Below are 14,825 nucleotides of genomic sequence, written 5' to 3'. Positions count from 1 at the left end.
GAGATTAGCCTCAAGGGGACCTAAAAGGATAAGGAATCAGTTTCCTACTACCTAGGACTCCAAAGTCCATTCTAATTATGAGACTTGCCCACCAAGTCTCCTATACCAAGTCCAATTCAAGGACTCCCAACATCTATATAAGGGGTCTCACCCCCACAAATCAGAACTACGTTTTTTGGCTTGATTCTCTAATTCACAGAGATACGTAGGCATCTCGTAAAGGCAGATTGAGTCACGAAACACAAGAGCAGCCATTAAAGGCCTTGAGCTCCCGAATCTTAGTATTAAATACAGCAAGTAATAACCTTGGTTTTTTATCCATAACACACTTGTTCAGTATTTGACTCACTACTTACTTTCACGCTGATATTACAGCTAGCAGATATGGTTAGGTTCAAGCAGACAGCGCGTAAGACTTATGATGCCGATTCGTATGTTCGAGCTCAGGTAGAATAAGTGACCATTTTGTGTGAGGACTCGATATTAAAAATCAGGTTGTAATAGTTAATAGTGTTAGGCTGTTCCAAACCCTAAACTGTAAGATCTTGGATTCAGATGTATTTATTCTTTTGTTAACTATTGTAATATGTTGTATTATATATATTATTAAGTCGGGGCGTGACAGGTTTTTGTATCAGAGCTACGGTTTAGAGTCCCTGGACAGCCCAAATAGGTTATAGGATATATGTATAAGTTATAGGATATTATGCGAGAGAGTAGGTTAAGCGAATTTATTAATACTCCTCTTATATATATCTATGTATTGTTTGTCAGCAAAGGGCGCATTCCTCATCATCCTCTGAGCCGACTGACACCATTGTTTTCTCTGTGTATGCTGAGTTGAGGCGCGATTTTGACATGCTTCAGGGCAAGTACGATCGACTATTAGACCGATTGAAGAACGTGTATTCGGATAGCTGAAACTATGAAAGAAAGCCTAAGGAGCAGATGACTGCGAGTCTTGAGACTTTGGTTCAGTACGTCAACACTAAGCTTGATGAGATGCCATCACACCGAGACCGTACCAGCCAGTATATCATCCAGATGGTTGCGGACGAGCTCCAGAGTATTGTGAAGACGCTTCGAGAGGATAAGATTACCAGACCCTATTCTGACAGATTGGAGCCTTAGTTCTTTCCATTATCTACCTTTCATGTTGTTGTATTATTGGACCTTGTAAAATTCCCTGTTGATTTCCTTTAATTAAGCATGTTGTCCTTATATTCAGACTTTATTCTAATCTTGATGTACCTTGACCTTAAAATTTCAATTATTATGCACTATCATTCTATTTGGTTTTAATTTTTTTTTTCCAGCCTTTATATGCATCACCCTTATTGTTTAATTTGAAACCCGACCTCATATGTGAACAGAATATCATGTGACACCCTACCCTCAAATTATCTTATTGTTCATACCTGTTTTGATATAATTTTTATTTCAGGATCATGCCACCCAAAAAGAAGAACCCAACAACCACATCTACCACAGATGATATTCTTCGATTACTGGAAACCTTACAACAGCAAACAAATGATATAGCTCAACAAAAAAGAATTCTTCAACAACAATTTGAAAACCAAGATAACTGTGAACCACACTAACCACCTGATCCACCAGTACCACCTCGGCAAGTTGTCACTTTCAAGGCTTTTCCGAATGTGAACCCACCTGCATTTCATGATACCACTGATCCAGTAATAGCTAACACATGGATTAAGGAAATGGAAAGAGCTTTTGAATTGGTACAGTTAGGGGACGATCAGAAGACACCATATGCTACTTACTTCCTGAAGGGCGAAGTCATCTATTGGTGGAATTCAGTGAAAGCTATGAAGGCAAATCGGCAAGTTTCTTGGGAAAGGTTTAAGAAGCTATTTCTGGAAAATTATTAACCTAAGTACATGCAGAATCAGATGGAGCTTAAATTTCTTGAATTGAAGCAAGGGAGTATGACTATATTGGAGTATGAGAAGAAGTTTACGGAACTGTCAAGGTTTGTGACAAAGTATACCAACAGTGAGGAGGAAAAAACAAAGAGATTCCAACAAGGATTAGAGTCTTGGATCAAAGATAGAGTGGCTATGTTTGAGCTTGATACTTATGCATGAGTAGTATAGAAAGCTGCTCTGATTGAGAGTAATGGGATGCAGTCAAGAAAGGAAAAGGATAATAAAAAGAGGAAGGTTCCATTTTATTGAGAAAAGTCTGAAGCTGGAAGCGCACAAGAAAGGAATGTGAAAAGGATTGGATTCCATAAAGGCACAAATTTTCAGAAGAAGGGAAATTTGAATAAAAGACAAGAATCAAAGGGGAACAACTAGGCAAGCCAAGGGCAAGTTGGAGAAAATAGATTTCGGAGATCAGAATGCAAGCATTGTGGAAAAAGACACCCCGGAGTGTGTAACAAGCTGAACATGACATGCTATAGATGCAACCATAAGGGACACTTGGCTAACGAATGTAAGATACCGAAGTTGGGAGTTACATGCTACAAGTGTGGAAAGACTGGACACATAGCTAGGGAGTGCAAGTCAACCGGACCAGTCAAAGCTTTGATGAACGTGGCGAGTACTAGTGCAAGCATGCCAGCTGAGGTATTGGCATTACCTCCACCACCTACAACAACTCTGCAAGCAACGACAAGGACATTCGATTTAAAAATGAAGGACGCTATTCAGAATTCTGAGGTGATAGTAGGTAAACTTTTATTAAATAATGTCGAAGCTAAGGTATTGATTGATTCTGGAGCGATGAGATCTTTTATATCAGAAACCTTTGTTGATAAACTTCAATGTGATAAAATGGCTATGAACAAGGTAATAAATGTGGTAATTGTGAATCAAGAGAAGGTTCATGTGAGTCAATTCTGTCCTAAGTGTGAGATTGATATCTCGGGACATAAATTTCCAGCCGACTTGATACTTTTCAAGTTGAGGGAGTTTGATATAATCTTAGGCATGGATTGGTTAGGGAAGAATAACGCTCAGATAAATTATAAGTCCAAGAGGGTGTACTTAGAGGTGTAGAGTGGAGAGAAAGTAGTATTTAAAGGACAAAGGCAAGAATGACTGTTTCTTACAATCATCCAGGCTAAGAAGTTGCTTAAGAAAGGTTGTGAGTCATTCCTAGATTATGTAGTAGATTCAGAAAGAGACAGCCTCAACATAGAAGATATTCCCGTAGTCAACGGATTTCCAGATGTGTTTCCAGACGAACTACTAGGTTTACCGCCAGATCGATAAATTGAGTTTGAGATCAACCTTGCTCCAGGAACGGAACCAGTTTCGAAGGCCCCGTATAGGATGGCACTAGCAGAAATGAAAGAGTTGGCGAGCCAGCTACAAGAATTGTTGGACAAAAGAGTGATACGGCCAAGTACGTCGCCATGAGGAGCACCTGTCCTGTTCGTAAAGAAGAAAGATGGAAGCATGAGGTTATTTATAGATTATCGGGAGTTGAATAAGATGAAAATTAAGAACTGATACCCACTACCAAGAATATATGATTTATTTGATCAGTTGAAAGGAGCAAAGTACTTTTCCAAGATTGACTTAAGATCAGGATATCATCAATTAAAGATCAAAGAAGAAGACTTCTCAAAGGCAGCATTCAGGACAAGATACAGACATTATGAATTCTTAGTAATGCCTTTTGGGTTGACTAGTGCTCCGGCAGCATTTATGGATCTGATGAATCGGGTATTTAAAAAGTATTTGAAAAAGTTTGTAGTAATATTCATTGATGACATTCTTATCTATTGAAAGTCGGAAGAGGAATATAAGCAGCATCTATGGATAGCATTGGAGATCCTACGACAAGAGAAGTTGTATGCCAAGTTTTCTAAATATGAGATTTGGTTAAAGGAGGTTCAATTTTTGGGACATGTTATTGAAAATGAAGGAGTTAAAGTAGATCCGGGAAAGATTGAGGCGATTATGAGTTGGGAGAGGCCAAAGACACCTACCGAAGTTTGAAGTTTTCTAGGATTGGCGGGATATTGTAGAATGTTTGTTAAGGATTTCTCGAAAATTTCCACGCCATTGACTAAGTTGACTAGGAAGAATCAAAAGTTCGAATGGAATGTAGAATGTGAAGATAGCTTTCAAGAATTGAAGCAGAGGTTGGTTACAGCTTCGGTACTAGTATTACCCGACGATCAAGGAGACTTTGTGATTTTCAGTGATGCTTCACATAAGGGCCTGGGTTGCGTGCTAATGCAACACAACAAGGTGATTGCGTATGCTTCAAGACAATTAAAACCACATGAATTGAAGTATCCTACACATGACTTGGAATTAGCAGCTATATTATTTGCACTTAAGATCTAGAGACATTACCTTTACGGAGAAAGGTGTGAGATCTACACGGATCACAAGAGTTTGAAGTATATTTTCACTCATAAGGAGCTCAATATGAGGCAAAGGAGATGGTTGGAATTAATTAAGGACAATGATTGCTTGATAAATTATCATCCGGGAAAGGCAAATGTGGTAGCCAATGCTTTGAGTAGGAAAGAAAGGTTGAATATGGAAGCGGTATCAAAGGAATTATCTGGAGAAATCAGGAGATTTGAATTAGAACTGTGTGTTTATGGAAAAACTAAGGAGATTTGTCGTACTATGACTTTACAGCCATCATTGTTGGAAAAGATAAAGAAATGTCAGGAAAAAGTGATGAAACAGGAGAATAATCAACTAACCGGAGAAGAGATTGGTACTCAAAGGGATGAGCAAGGTATACTAAGGTTCTCCTCAAGAATTTGGATTCCTCATGTACCGGAATTGAAGAATGAGATATTGCAAGAAGCCCACAATTCAAGATTTTCAATCAATCTGGGAAGCACCAAGATGTATCAAGACTTGAAGCAGAACTTTTGGTGGCCAAATATGAAGTGAGAAGTGTCAGACTGGGTTACGAAGTGTTATACTTGTCAGAAAGTGAAGGCAGAACATCAAAGACCAAGTGGACTAATTCAGCCCCTAAAGATTCCAGAATGGAAATGGGAAAACATTGCTATGGACTTTATATAGGGATTATCACGAATGAAATCCGGACGTGACGCTATATGGGTTATAGTTGATCTCCTTACGAAGTCAGCGCATTTTCTTCCAATTAATGAGAAGTCTTCATTGGACAGATTGGTCCATCTGTATGTGCGTGAAATCGTATTAAGGCATGGCGTGCCCGTATCGATAGTTTCAAACAGTGCTCCCCGATTTAACTCAAGATTCTGAAAGAAATTTTAAGAAAGTCTTGGCACAAAGTTAAACATGAGTACGGCGTATCATCCATAGACTGACGGTCAAAGCGAAAGGATAATTCAAATGATCGAAGATATGTTGCACAGTTGTGCAATTGATTTTGCGGAAAGTTGGGACGACCACCTGCCATTAGTAGAATTCTCTTATAAAAACAGCTATCACTCCAGTATTGGCATGCCACCATACGAAGCTTTATACAGACGGAAATGCAGATCACCAACTAGTTGGGATGAAGTGGGAGAAGGAAAGATTCTAGGCCTATAATTAGTACAATAATTATATGAGACGGTGAAATTAATTCAGAAGAGGTTATTTGCTGCTCAAGATAGGCAAAGAAAGTATGCGGATCCAGTGCGTAAGGATGTCAGATTCCAAGTGGATGAAGCCGTTTTGCTGAAAGTATCACTGAGGAAAGGATTGTCTAGATTTGGAAAGAAAGGGAAGTTAGCGCCTAGATATATTGGTCATTTTGAAATTTTGAGTCAAGTGGGGAAGGTGGCTTATGAGTTAGCCTTACCGCCTCACCATCAGCTTGTGCATAATGTGTTCCATGTGTCATTGCTTAAGAAGTACAATCCTGATATCAACCATATTGATAGAATATGAACCTATAGAAATTCAGGCAAACCTATCATTTGTGGAGTAACCTGTCAAAATACTCAACTGGCAAGCAAAGAGTCTTAGAAATAAGTCGGTGAAGTTAGTAAAAGTACTTTAGAGGAACCCCAGGGTCGAAGAGGTAACTTGGGAGTTAGAGTCTGATATGCGTTCCCGGTATCCTCATCTGTTCTCTTAGATTCTGAGGACATAATCCTTTAAGGGGGAGAGGATGTTACGACCGGCATTTTGTGTAATATTATTTGCAAACTCTGTATAACATTAGAGTCGATTATAAATATATTTATTGATTGAACATTTGTGTGGATGAAATTTGTTGCATTATAAATTGCTTTATTTAAAATATGAATTTTTTAAAGCTAGAGTTTTATTAATTGCTCTTATTCTTGATTTATAGAGAATATTCTTTACCATGGGAAATTTATCTTTTAAAATTATTTCATTCACAAATCACAAAATTGATCTCATAAAATTTTTAAAAATCCAAGTTATTTTATAGTACAATTTTTATAATTTTTGAATTTTTATTTTATTTTATAAAAGTGAATCTTTGAAAATTAGTTGTTTAGTAGTTAGCAATTTACATGGATACCCTTACATGCAAATACCCTCACATTCAACTTGAAGGGCTAAAAAGATAATTCCAACCCCGCTAACTCTCATTTTACTAGCCAAATTACTTCTTTGTCCTTGCATGCAAAATGACCTAATCTTGCTAGAGGGTTACTTTTGTCAATTACTAATTTCACTCACATTTGGTCAAATCAAAACCATAAAACAAGCACAAGTTATCATGATCATTTCATTTTTCACTCCACACTCCACCCTCACCTCACTCTCTCCTCCCTCTCGGCTCAACCCCCCTCTCGGATTTCCCATAGCCGAAGCCCCCACACCCTTCTTTTCTTCATTCTTTCACTTTAAAAATCCATCTTATATTCAAGTAATCTTACTCCCTATATGTTGTTCATATATATTCCAAAAAGTTTAGAGTGAAAATTTTAAGTTTTGATCTTGCATGTCATAGTTTTAACTAGAACTCAAAATACAATCTTGATTCTCATGAATTTAAGGTTGTATTATTGAGGGAACTACAAGGAATGGTGAAATTCCAAGTCATGAGAGTGAAACTCTTATTTTTAATGGCCATTTCCCTTCCATTTCATTCGGCTATGACCATAAGGGAGCCGAATGAATGGTTCTTAATGATGTTTCTTTGTGGCCTTGTTGATTTTGAATGTTTATGTGATGATAGCTTGGTTTTGGAAGTAAAAAACTTGATAAAATCCTTTGCATGCTAAGTTATCATTTAGTTATAGTTAATTCTAGGCTTGCATGATTGATTTTATGATAAAATCTATTATGGAAATCATATTATTTTGGCTTGTAAATTCGAAGGCATGCATGCATAGATTCAACTCATGATTTTCAAAAGTTCTTGATCATTTGGATTGATAATTGTTAATAGGCTTTAATTTCAGTTGAGTTAAGATATTGATTTTTATTTGTGCTCCTTGATATGTGATTTTAATTCGAATATATATGGAATATTTAAGTGGTTATTTTCGAAAAGTTAATTACTTGTAATTAGTGTATTGTGTTAACGATTGTTTTGCTATATTGCACCTTAGGTAAGGATGATCTCCACTAAGCCAATATTGAGTGTGGGAGTATTAGTTCAGTAGATTTCCTTGTTTGAGGCTTGGTTTGGGTTTTGGCTGATGTTTGGTTGGGTTTGTCAAATGAGAATCATGGTGGAAAGGGGAGCATTAGATTCTGCAGAATTTCAGTTTGGTACCATGAGGTTTAGAGTGAGATTTGACCTTGTCATTGTCGTGCACTTTGAGGCCAAAGTCACCATAATTTAGCACTAGGAGTATACATTAGGTTTTAGGTATTTTTTAGAAGTTTGTAGGTTGTTTGGTTAGGTGCACGAGTGAAAATACAAAATCTGTCCAGCAGGGGACAGTTTTGCTACAACTTAGAAATGGGAAGTTTTGACCATGTCATAGGTAGGCCCTCATTAGGCCCTGTTTGACCTTAGTTAGAGGGAGTGTCAGAGGAGTTTTTCCAGCCATAGTTCATAGGATTTGAGTTAGAATCATGTGTCACAAGTTAATTCAAATCAGGACCATTTTCTGTCTAGAAAACTGGGGAAACATGGACTTTAAGCTTAGGCCTAGGGAGGCCCAAGCTAGGCCCTTGAGCCACACAAAGTTTGGGAGTTGACTTATGATCAGAAGAGTCTAGTGTAGAAGTTTTAGAGGTAAACTTGAAGTGTAAGAGTGTCAAATGCACCCAAGAAATCATAGATGTCATCCTGAAATCACTATAATGAGCACATTCACCTATCACATAGTTTTAGTGAACTTATGAGTGAATATTTGGTTGAACACCATTGTTGAAAGACAGCTTAAAGTCAGTAGAGTGAAAGGCCTAAGTTAGGATCAATAGGAATTGGATGGTTTAGTAAAGGCACTTCGAGTTAGGAGGTCAAAATTTGGAGTTTAGCGACCAAGTGACTTAAGTAAGTGGAGCGAGATCATCCAAGCTTAGTGATGCAATATAGTGTGTGTTATACTATTTTGTACTTAAACATGGTATGTGAGCATATGTGGCTATGTGTACTATTATGATTATAAGGTGATTGTAAATATATGTGTATATAGGCCTAAGTGCCATTGTGTATAATTTCGGTTTACAAATAGGTTGAGTTGGTGAGAACATATTATAATGAGGTTATTATTATTTATGTAGGATCTCGAGACGAGGGTAAACTTGCCATTAAAGTCGAGTAAAGCTTCTAGTTGCTCCTACCTGCCAGTCAAGTCAAGATTTTCTCAAGGCAAGTGATTCAACCTACCTTTTGTTTACACTGCAAGTGTGCGATAACCAATTCTTATATATGATGTGAGTATTCTAATTCACCTTGATATACATGAACCAAGTGGTTTCAAATCTATATTCGTATTATATGAAAATGACATGAACCCTCAAGTATTTATTGTAAGTAGTTTTACTTCACTTGAAGATTATTATGCAAGTAAATCAAAAGTCATACCATGCTAGTATACCAAAGTAGTTGTGATGTTAAACCATGTGCAAGTTATACTCAGTAACCTTATTTTGATACCTAAAAGTCAATTATTCCTTAATGATTGTTCATGATTGTTTGATAACCCTATCCTTACCCTAAAGCATGATACTCTGTTATACCTTAAACTGATGCTCACTTTCTTTATATTTTAATACTTATGTCTTATCTGGAACCATTACCTTGAACCTAGTTTGACCTTGTTCCTTCATACTATCCGATAACCTTGCTAAATCTCATTGTCAAAATCTTTGTAAATAGAAACCTTGAAATTCCCTTGATAAAGTATAGTCTAATGGATCATGGCCTTGAAATATAGTGGACCTATTCCCAGAGCTTCAAAGTTGATCTAGAACCCTTGATTAAGATGTTCACTGTTTAAGAAATTAACTGTCAATTGGCATCAGTTTTTAAAATAAAAAGGTTAAAATTTGGATTTCTAGTCCCAAAGGGGGACAAATATTTTCTTTAAATAGTGGATCTGGACTGAGACGCAAGTCCTTTCCGCTCTAAATTTGTAGGCTTAAAAGTTGGCAAGGGATCCCATAAATGTTCTAGAACCCAGCGAGGTTCGGGATTACTTTGCGGCTGATCACCTGCTGTAATTCGTAGCGTGATAAAATGGTTTTGATAAAGAAATGGTTTTGAATTGTTTTGTTACAAGTAAATATTGCCATCACCCAAAAGTTTATCTCTTGTTATTATTAGCTCTTCCCTCGCATTGTTATTATTTCATTTCATTTTATGTATTGTATTGTATAGCACTTGTTGAGCATTTGGCTCACTACTTTCTTTCACCCTGATATTACAGCTAGCAGATGTGGTTAAGTTCAAGCAAACAGCGTGTAAGACTTGTGATGCCGCTTCGTATGTTCGAGCTCATGTAGAATAAGTGATCGTTTTGTGTGAGGACTCGATATTAAAAATCAGGTTGTAATAGTTAATAGTGTTGGGCTGTTCCAAACCCTAAATTGTAAGATCTTGGATTCGGATGTATTTATTCTTTTGTTAACTATTTTAATAAGTTGTATTATATATATTGTTAAGTCGGGGTGTGACACGTCGGCTATCCCAACTACCCCGATGGATGTTCCTCATCCGTTGGTACTCACTGCACACACTGAAATTTCAACAATTGGTACAAGTGTAGATGAGTTAGTAGTTATACAATCACTCTTAGGACTAACGGAAGTGAGTGAATTGAGTGAGAGGCTGAGTTGCTCTCAGGGAAAAGAGAGGAAATGAGTGAAATTATGCAGGCTATTTCTTCCAGCCTGGAAAAAGAGAGTGAGATGAGTTCCACCTTAGTACGTGAAGGTGAGGGTGTGAGGGTGTGAGCCAAGGGGAGCCCTTGATGTAATAAAAGAGAGAAAATGAGAGAGAAGCAGGTACAACTGAATGGGAAGAGTCCATTGTAAGTGAGTTAATGGATGTCAATGAGGCTGACAAGAAACAGCTATTCAGCAACAATATCAAGCTATTTTAGACTCATTTCTTTTGAAGTTGAGGCATTTACTCACCCTGTTTCATCTTATCAAATTCTAGCTGAGCAGGACAATGTGGCTGTAGAAAGAATGCTACATCTCGTGCATATAACATCATCCATGCAAAGAGCCAAAGATGCCATCTCATCCATGTCTCCCACAGCTGGTGATGATGTTGATTATGGAACTGGTGGTTCTGAAGAGTTCTTTGGATATGAAGATGATGATGAAGAAGAGCCAATGGACATAGGGGAGAAGTAGGCCCTAGTTCAAGATCAGGCATGCCATCTTGGTTTTTCTCCAAGACATGTGATGAGCATCACGTCAAGTCTACTCTATCTCATTTGATTTAACAAACTCAAACAACTCTTCAAGCCACAACAAATGCCAGCACCAAGAAATTTCTTCAAACACACCTCAACTCTCTCCAACTACATCAAATCCAATCTCCCAAACAGTCTATGGATGTCACTGAGCTAAAAATAGATATTTACCAAGTCAAGAAGGATGTTTCTGACAGGCTGGATGCTAAATTTCCAAACACAACCTTGCTTGACATTAACAGACAACTCGGGAAGAATTCTGATCTAGTCAACAAGGTGGACTCCATGGACAAAAGACTCAAATCTTTAGAAACCTTAATCACGGCTATTCATCTACATCAATTCCAGCAAACTAAGTTGCTTCAAAAGCTGGTGGTTGCGCAGACTTCTACCTCCACTATACATGATGATAACAGAAAGGGGGAGAAAGATTCAATAGTCCCAGTTAGTCAAGGAGAGCCAAAAAAGAGGGGGAGAGTGTGCTCAATGTTCAAATTAGTCAAGTAATAGTTCCAGAAATTACATTACCAAAGCCACTAGTATTGGACAACATTGATCTGATCCAAATAGCAGTTGCTAAGCTGGATTCAAAGTCCAATTACAAGAAGCTTAATGTTATAGCAATTGAGAAGGAATTAGATGATAAATGGAAGAAGATTGATGAAGACATTCAGAGGAAATTTGGTTATATAAAGAAACCAGAAAAGATCTTTCATCACTACCCTCAAGTCAAGCAAATCTCAGTGAATGGAATGAGTCTAGGTAGCTTGGAAAAAGGCCAAACTTCATGCATCAAGTCTCCAAAATCCAATCTGATTTTGAAGCCTAAAAAGAAAAATCCAAAGTCATCAGACAAGAATCCCTTGGATCTCATGTTTGAGACTCCAAAACCAGATGAAAAGAAGCTGTAGGAAAGGTCCATAACATTTTTCAAAGATCCATCTGATTCAGTACAAAAGAAGAGAATTACCAAAATTTACAGGAATGGAAAAGAGAATTGTGCGGTGGCTGGACACCCTCAGTTTATAGCAGCTAAAAAGGAGGAAAAAGAAAGGACCAAGAAAGAAAAGAATCATGCTATTTTAGATGCTAAAAGCTCAAACAAAAGAAGAAGCAAGCTGCTATCTTGGCCAAACTTCAAGCTGTGAAAACTGCAACTGAGATCTCTGAGAAACCACCTGTGATAACTGAAACTCGGGACAAGAAAGTGCAAGATGAACCTTAACAGACAAAGAAGCCTAGATACAAAGTCAAGGCCAAAAGAAAATTGGATTTCAGTGATGATAAGATGGAGGATTACATTTCCAACCAGTCTACAACTCAATCATCCAAGCGCTCAGTAGTGCAGGAAGAATTCAAGGTAGACCCTATAAAGAACTTTCATGGTGAGCCTATAGTTCCCAATGATGAGCCAGTAGACTAGGAGAATTTGCAAAATCCTGATCTTGATTTACCAATTTTCAACAAAGCAAAGAAGACAAAGATTAGAGCAATTAAGAAGGTCAAGCCTGTGACTCTCAGAACCAAGACCCTAACCAAAGCTCAACCAACAGTCAACAAGGGAGATCTTCTATACATCTGTGACATCAAAGAATTTTCTGAGATTAATCTCTACATGGATGAACTAGAAGAAGTGAGAGCAATTGATACTTACAGAAATCTCCCTAAAAGACTGGTGTTCAAGTACAAGGGAGGGAAATAAATCACATGGCCAATTCACATGATTCTTCAGGAAAGCTGTTCTGTACTGATAAAGATCTTCTCATCCTTCAAGAAAAACTTTAGTTTCAATATAACTGCAAGGAAATTGATCCTAAAGAAGATAAAAGATCTAAGGAGTAATAAATCCAATAATGCGCCTCCAAGAACTCTAACAATTCCCTTTACAGGAAATAAAGTGCAATTGAGGCCTTATTGGCTGATGGAATTCATGGATAACAAGGGTGTTAGAAGATTCTTCAGACTGGATGACCAATTGGGTATCTCTAGCAATGATACTTTATTAGAAATACAAGAGAAGGTGGATCTATCAGAAGCTGATGAACTTGAATTCCACAGACAACTCCAAATCAAATAGAAGAAAATAATAGGAAGCTTGGGAAGAAATCCAGACAATCAAGGAAATAGATATCATCTTCTCAAACTAGAGGAGCACCTTGATAATGATTATAAGAACTCTTTGTACACTTTACTTTGCTCAATTTTTAATAAATATGTAGCACTTATCAGTTTTATCTACTATAATTCAATCTGTACATTTAAGGTGTCTTGTTATCATTAAGTTTCTCTTAATTTATGGCTACAATTCCAGTAGACATAAATTGGGGGAGATTGTTAGGAATATGTTGTGAACTTGATGATAAGTTAAATAAAACACCTTAGTAGATTTAACTAAGTGATTTTGTAGCTCTCGAAGGATGTTCTAATATAGTCCCAACGGATGATCTTTATAGTCCCGATGGATGACAACTGAACATCCATTCAGATTGTAGCTTATGTAATAATAAGTATTGTAGCACATTTCTGTAAACAACATGTTTTAGTTGAGTAGATGTGTTATGGATAAAAAACTAAGGTATATAAATTGCTGTATTTACTACTAGGGTTCATGAGCTTCGAGGCTCGATTTGACTGCTCTTGTGTCTCATGACTCGATCTGCCTTAACAAGATGCCTACGTACCTTGCTGATTGCCAAGGATCAAGTCAAAAAACGTAGTTCTGATCTATGGGGTGAGGTCCCTTATATATATGTTGGGAGTTCTTGAATTGGACTAGGGTTAGGAGACTTGGTGGGCAAGTCTCTGAATTAGAATGGACTTTGGAGTCCTAAGAAGTAGGAAACTGATTCCTTATCCCATGAGGTTCCTTGGAGGCCAATCTTCAAGGAATTGTATTCCTAACTGGACTTTATTTATCAGCTGATTTATCCCTTAATAATTAATTATGAAATTAATTAATATTAAGGGTTTTGGGCCCATTTTAATGGACTTAGCTGTCAGCCCAATTATGGTATAATTAATATGATATTAATTACGCAATCAAGGTTTATTTTATTCCCTATCATTTGCCCCTCAACTTCTGGGAGATCGTAAAAGATCTCGTAGAAGTTAAGTTCATTCGTTCCCTTACAGGGTATCGTTTTTGCGCAAAGTGTGGAGCGACCTACACATTTACAACGATATGCCTTCTACGCGGCTTCATGGATATCTTGGAATTTCCTTATCACTTTTTCTTCACCTTTATTCCTATTATTTAGGAATTATATGGTATTTTCCCCTTAATTTCTATATTTTACAGGAATTTTTCTCTAATTTTCAGAATACATCCATAATTTTTAGGAATTTTTCCTTAATTATGGGATTTCTTCCTTAATTTTTAGGCATTTTCCCTTAATTTTGGGATTTTTTCCTTATTTTTTAGGAATTTTCCCTTAATTTTGGGATTTTTTCCTTAATTTTCAGGAATTTTCCCTTAATTCTGGGTTTTTTCCTTATTTTTCAGGAATTTTGCCTTAATCCTGGGATTTTTCCTTAATTTTCAAGTAATTTACAGGATTTTCCAGAAATATTCATAATTTCTGGAATTTTCCAAGGTATTTCTATTTTTTCCAGAAAATATTTTTAATTTTCCAGAAAATATCCCTTTTTTTAAAAAAAATACCCCCTTTTTCCGACCAGGAATCCTTTCGGCCAGGATCCTGGTCGAATTAATACTCCATCTCTTTTTGGTCGAAGTGATCTTCGAGCAGAAGCACTCGACTAGAACCTGACCGAAATTCGGTTAGGATTTTCACTGCGTTGACCGAATAACGTGCCATATTGTCCTGGTCGTGTGATATTTCAATCAGGAATTCTTGACCAGGAATTCTGATCGAAATCGGTCAGGAGTCAAGCTTCGTTTGAGAAATTTCTGACTGAATTATGTTCTGGCTAAGTCTGGTCTTGAGATTTTTAATCACACGGCTTCGACCAGGAACCTAGTTAGAATCCTGACCGAATTTAGGTCAGGATTAACTTCTGATTTTAGTATTTTAGTATATTA

The sequence above is a fragment of the Apium graveolens genome, chromosome 9 (assembly GCF_009905375.1).
Source record: "Apium graveolens cultivar Ventura chromosome 9, ASM990537v1, whole genome shotgun sequence".
NCBI lineage: Eukaryota > Viridiplantae > Streptophyta > Magnoliopsida > Apiales > Apiaceae > Apium > Apium graveolens.
Note: the sequence above shows the minus strand (reverse complement) of the source record.